This window comes from Berghia stephanieae, chromosome 4, assembly GCF_034508935.2.
Source record: "Berghia stephanieae isolate SIO BIC M18660-M18661 chromosome 4, UCSD_Bste_1.3, whole genome shotgun sequence".
Lineage (NCBI taxonomy): Eukaryota > Metazoa > Mollusca > Gastropoda > Nudibranchia > Aeolidiidae > Berghia > Berghia stephanieae.
The window spans coordinates 91,623,251-91,629,506 of NC_088363.1; the positions used below are offsets into that span (position 1 = coordinate 91,623,251).

The following is a 6,256-nucleotide window of genomic DNA, read 5'->3' on the forward strand; positions in this document are numbered from 1 at the left end:
TTAAAAATTGGGGCTGGCATTGCCAAAAAAATGACGTAAAAAAGCCCAGTTTTTGGGCCCAAAAAAAGGAAATCAAATCGTGATTTTTTATTCAATAGAAAAACCAAAATGGGACCATTTTTTCCCATGGACAAATTTAAGGGACAACTCACTTGGGGGGAGCAAAAAACAAATAATGACGTCAAAGGCAGTCCTTTTGGGTTTTGGGCCCAACCCTAAAACCCTTTACTCTTCTCCCAGTCGTAACGCCCATTCCCTTTTAATGACGCATGGAAAATTTAGTAAGGGGGCTTAAAAAATCAAAACAATGGCGGCCCCCAGGTTTTAAAAATTTTTCCCTCCGGCGAGCATAAAAAGCGTATCCAGGGGAAAGAAAAAAACCCCAAAATCTGATCATGTTTTGACTTTTACACACTCTGATCACAAGGCATATGAAAAGTTCTAGCCAGCATGAAGAATAAAAAGGATTATTTTCTTTGTTTAGAACCAAGATGGCCGCCGTTGCCGGGCGGCGTGACATCAGACTACTGAATCCAATGTGTGATTTTCAGTCACTCGGAGAAACCACCAAGTCTTGAGAAATGTTGTATAGATAGTATGCGCTTGCCTAAGAATGTCACGACATAGCCATCCGGAAGTATAACGGACCAAAACACAAAACTAGGTGTAACCATGAACTTTTATAGTCTGGATAACAAAGTTTAGTGAGAATTACTCATAAAGGCGGATGGCAAAAATAATAACAAAGACCAGACTGACGTCAACTTCATTCTATCTCTCTAAGTTGCCCTTCTGTATTCAGTGTGCGGCTTTGTGGTCTTGTGGTATGACACTCGCTTTCGGATCGGAAGGTCCTGGGTTCGAGCCTCGCTCGGCGCATTGTTGAGTCCTTGGAGTAGTAGTATCGTTCGGCTACACTTCTATGTTCAAGGTATCAATCCAGGTTCTGAAGTCATCATCACATTTGTTGATGGTTTCAAATCCCCCTTCAAGTTTTGTCTCTGGGCAATCTCGTACGAGGTGGTTTGCACCTTGTGGTGCTTGGTTGCACTTTGGGCATGTTGGTGATTCTTGGAGCCCCCATTTGTGCATGTTGGCAGCTGTTCTTGTATGTTTTGACCGTAGTCTATTTGCAGCTACCCTGTATTTTTTTGGTTGATCCTGTAGACCTGGGAGAATTTTACAGGGATCTTCAATTAGTTCCTCTCCTGTTGGTTTATTCCTTTTCCATTCCTCGCACCAGGCTTCTTGTGTGTTGTAGTTTTCTTTCTTTGATAGGTAGAAAGGTGAACGAAATTTTAGTCTTGATGTTGGGGGCGCAGTTTTGTACATGGTTTGCAGAGGAGTTCCACTATCTTCTTCAGCTCTGGATATCAATTTCTGTGTTGCATCCTCTCTCCTCAAGTGGTTGGTGCTATAGCGCTCATGACTGGCAGCCATTGTGTTGGAGTTGATTTCAGACATCCAGTTACTATTCGCATCGAGTCTCTTAGTTTCGCATCAACAAGGTTTGTATGGGCACTTCTCGTCCAAACAGGAGCACAATATTCTGCCACACTGTAGCAAAGGGCCAGGGTTGATGTTCTGAGAAGAATTTGCGATGCTCCCAATGTTGTTCCTGCCAGTTTTCTGAGTAGACAATTTCGTTTCCCTATCTTTCTTGCTGTACCCTCAAGATGGGTTCTATAGGTCAGCCGTCTATCCAGTGTCACTCCGAGGTATTTTGGATTTTGATCAGTTGGTAGTGTTGTGTCATCAATCTTGATCATCAGTTTTCGTTTTGATTCCCTGTTGTTAAGATGAAATGCAGTTGCAACTGTTTTTGTCGTATTCATTTTTAAATACCACCTGTCAAAATACCTTTTCATGGCCGTTGTGTCTTTGCTAAGCGTTGTTTCTATATCTTCCCAGTTTCTTGATTGTTATGCTAAGGCCCAGTCATCTGCATATCCTAGTTTTGTGGAAATTGTTTGAGGCATGTCGCTTATGTAGACGTTAAACAATGCTGGTGCTAAGACTGAGCCTTATGGTACTCCATTTTTTGTTCTTCTGACTTTGCTGGTGTTGCCACTAAGTACCACATGGAAATTTCTAGGTCCTTTCATGTATGAGAGCAGTTTCAAGATTTTTCTGCATGGAATTATTTTTGCAAGTTTCAGCATCAAGCCACCAGTCCACACTGTGTCATACGCAGCAGAGAGATCAATAAACACTGTGCATGTTTTTAATTTCTTTTCAAATCCATTTTCAATTAAGGAGGTGAGGGCAAGGACCTGCTCGGTTGTGCATCTATTTCGTTGAAACTCTGCCTGTTCAATTGGGATTATAGGATTCAAGTAAGGGGTTATTCTTGTTAATATTATTTTTTCTAGTAGTTTGTAGAGGCAACATAGTAGAGAGATGGGTCTATAGCTAGATGGCTCTGTTGCTGGTTTTCCTGGTTTGAGGATGGCTATAACTCTAGCATGTTTCCATGTTTGTGGGTATCTTCCTTTGTCAAGTATGTCAGACATTACGGCAGCCAACCAGTTCTTTGCGTTGTGTCCAAGGTGTGTTATCATATCTGGATATATGCCATCGATCCCTGCTTCTTTTCCATTCTTCATACTTTTGATACCTTCATGTATTTCTTCGTGACTGATTGGGAAGGTCCACATTGAGCCAGATGATGGGAGAGAGTCGAGAGTTTTTCTGTATTCCTTGCGGATATTTCTTTCGAACATCTGATCTGGAACGTGTTGTCCGCGTTGCTTAATTTCTTGTGCCACAGTATCTGCGGACACGAGTGGAGCGGTTTTGGTTCGGTTGTTTTCAGGGTTAAGTTTCCTAATCAGTTGCCAAGCATGTCGACTCGAGTGTCTCATATCCAAGTTTTCTACTGTGTCAATCCATCTTTGTCTTCTGTCTTCTTGAAGGGTATTTAATAGCTGTTCTGCTACATCCTGGTCTTGGGTTTTTTCATATTGTTCGAGAAGTTTTTCACTCGCGTCTGACCAGCATGGAAAATGCCACTGTCTGACTCCTCTTGGGATGTATTTTTAAGCACTTGTCAATATCAGTTTGCTAAATCTCTGTATGTTATCAGCCGATGATGGAATTCTTGGGCATACTTTCTCTATATATGACGTGTACTCCTCCCAGTTTGCTTTTTTGAAGTTCCACCTTGGTTTGGCAATAGCTTCCGTTCTGGCAATTTCTATTCCATTTGTTATGACAACAAGCCTATGCTGGCTATTTGGAAATGCTCCAAGGACTTCTCTAGCTGCTTCAAGTGGTTTGTGATTCTTGTCTTTCGTCACAAGTGCCAGGTCAGGGGTGTATTCTTTCTTCCAGCGAGCTGATCTGAAAGTTCCACAGCTATTTGGGGTGTAAAGAAGATGAGCATCGACTTGGTTTATCCATGCCTGTAGTTCGATGCCTGGTGGGTTGGCTTCTTTGTATCCCCAGTTATTGTGATGGCTATCAAAATCTCAAATAATCAGTGTAGGATGTTGCAGATGTTGTTTTGGTGGTTCAGACCATTTGATCGATGGAGGTTTGTAGATGTTTGTGATCTCCAGGTTCCCAACGTTTATTGTGCTTCTCTGTGTCGTACACTTGTTCTGGGTTTCTGGCGTATGTGCTTATGCCATATTTTGGGTGGGATTGTTTGTTGACTTCTGTATATCCGGCAATGTTGGATCTGGATGGAACTGACTGATGATCCAAGTGTGTTTCTTGCAGAAGCAGGATATCAATACTATGGTCTTAAAGAAGTCTACTGAGATAGTCACATTTTTGCATTGAAATGCCTTCCACATTAAGAGACATTATTCTCAATCTTTCTCCTTGTACGATGTTGTTTTGTAATATGTGGTTGAAGTCTTGTTTATTTTTCGAGGCTGCAGGACTTCGTTCAGCAGCTACGCGGACCTTTTTATGCTGGGCGCCGTCCGAGCCAGTATGAATAAATTTCCTCCTTGTACTTTTCATTATCAGAAGTGTGGGTCAGGAAAAGGCAAGCCTTGTCTGAACGCCGGGTTGGATCATCCTTCGTCTGGTCCCTATCCTGTTGCTGTTCCAGCACGATTGCATCCAAGCTGGTATCACCTTCAGGGTCATTGGGGCACGCAAGCTCTTGCACGACGGCAACGTGCTGATCCGGTAGCAGGAGAGTCCTTGGAAAAGACTCTTTACTCACATTTCTCACCGTACTCAGGCCGTCAACAGGGTTGTCTCTTTCGGAAAAAAATTGTAATATCGACTAACAGGCGTCATGTCTCATTCTACTTGTTACGTTTTGCCGTTGGTCGGGGACCCTTTGTAAAGAGCTTTGAGCACATTTTAGTGGATATGGCGCTATATAAAAGCTCTAGTTTTTTTTCGGTGCAACAAAGGGGCATAATCGGTGATGAACGCATTCCTATTATAAAAGTGAGAGGGTTTGATGCCACGATAATGGATATGCAATGTTGCATTATTATCAGGTGTAAACATTCAATTTGTATGGAATGAAAAATGGCATAACTGGCCATGACAGAGTTCATCCAAGGTCACGAGAGTTTACTGACCGTGGAATTATACAAGGTGTCCAATACTAGATTTGTCAGTGTCAATGGGATAAAGGAAGAGCAATGTCACTTTATGAAACATGTAATACAAATAGGAACGTTTATACATATAGGTCGATATAGATATCCATAAATGTACTCAAAGCTCTTTACATGAGGTTCCAAGCCAAAATCAACATACGAACATAAAGAACAAAATTGTAAGACAGCCTATAGAAGGAACGAGATTGACGTCATTCGGCTTTTTGTTGTTGTATTTAGATAGTCATTTCAGTGATCAGTTCTCACGAAATTATCTCAATCGGAGTGTGAACGTTCAAGGTTACACATAGTTTTGTATGTTGGTATTTTACATCCAGCTGTCGAAAGTTATGAGTATTTTACCTAAACGCATAGCATCAATTAGGCGCTCTTACAATTTTTTTTTACAGACATAACTCGACATTGGCCCGGTATTCCTTTTTACGACATAGTTATATAAACACAACACACAGTAGGCTAAGCCTCGAACCAGGGACCTAAAAGGCGAAGAATGTCGTATCTATTAAGACTATCAAGCCACTCATTGCACTATGTCTTATTATGACTTTAATAATTATCATACAAGAACGAATGTAACAGCTTTAAACAAAAAAGAACAAAATAACATGTTTCTTATTTTTTAAGCTCTTACATACATTTTTGTTAATTACTGTTTTGAGTCCCGATCTTCCGGCAGTTTAGTAAATCATATGACTTGATATTTTAAAGGGACAGAAGGGGGAGGAGGGGGTGAGAGGGGCGAGGTTTACAAAATTATGTTAATGGAATGAATAATTTACTCACATGCCATTCGTAGATTGCCACTGCAAATCCCGATGCAGCCGCTGCTCCTGCAAGACCGATGAACATCGGGGCCCCAACATTGCTTGCAACTATAGATGAACCGATCTGGGAAGAGAAAAAAAATGAATGAGCGATTAAATTACGCAGTTGTAAGCAACTCGGGTACATGTGTGGGTAGACCTAAAACAGAAAGTCTTCAAAGAAAAACCATTCTCTTCCGCCCCCTCCCCTCCCCCTTTTCGAAAAAGTGTTTTTTTTTTCTCTTAAAGATCTGAAAAAAATGTGAATGAAACGGTGCCAGGCAAAGAAAGAAAAAAAAGAAAGAAACATACAAGAAAAAAAAAAAGATCCAAAAAAAAATGTCAGCTAGCCTGCCTCGACAGCAGGTTCCAGTTGGAGTGGAAGATAGCGTCGATTGTAGAGCGTCCCTCTCGTGGCCTGGTGGAGATGCCGTAATAGTCGGGTCGGGAGTTCGACTCCCTATCGCTGCAATGTTGTTGTTTTTTTTGTTTTGTTTGTTTGTTGTTTTAAAAAAAAAGTTATCTGGCACCTCTTTCCTCACTTCGTTTCTTGTTAATGTCCAAATCCATGAGTCAAGTCGAATAGTGTCGTTGGTCGAATAAAGTCGAGACTTTTACCGTCCCCTTCGTTAACTAAAGGCCTGATACTGACCAGTGATCTTCGTCTTCTTTTATGACGATTTTTTTTTTTGGGTAAGTGTCAGGCTTTTAGTTAACGAAGGCTACGGCCTTTACATCCTGACGACCACGAGTCATGAAATTCCTTTGTAGTCGCGTACTAATAAATATGTATGTCACACAAGTCATTGACACGGAGTGTATACCGTCAACAACTGACCATTGCTCTGCCATATTCTGAAT

The 6,256-nt window shown here is 41.3% G+C and overlaps 1 protein-coding gene across 2 annotated transcripts in view; it reads right to left on the reverse strand.

Annotated features, from left to right (window-relative positions):
• The window catches only part of LOC144971567 (sodium/glucose cotransporter 4-like), a 132,946-nt gene that overhangs the window by 71,010 nt on the left and 55,680 nt on the right, over positions 1-6,256 (reverse strand). The gene's annotated exons all lie outside the window — the stretch shown is intronic.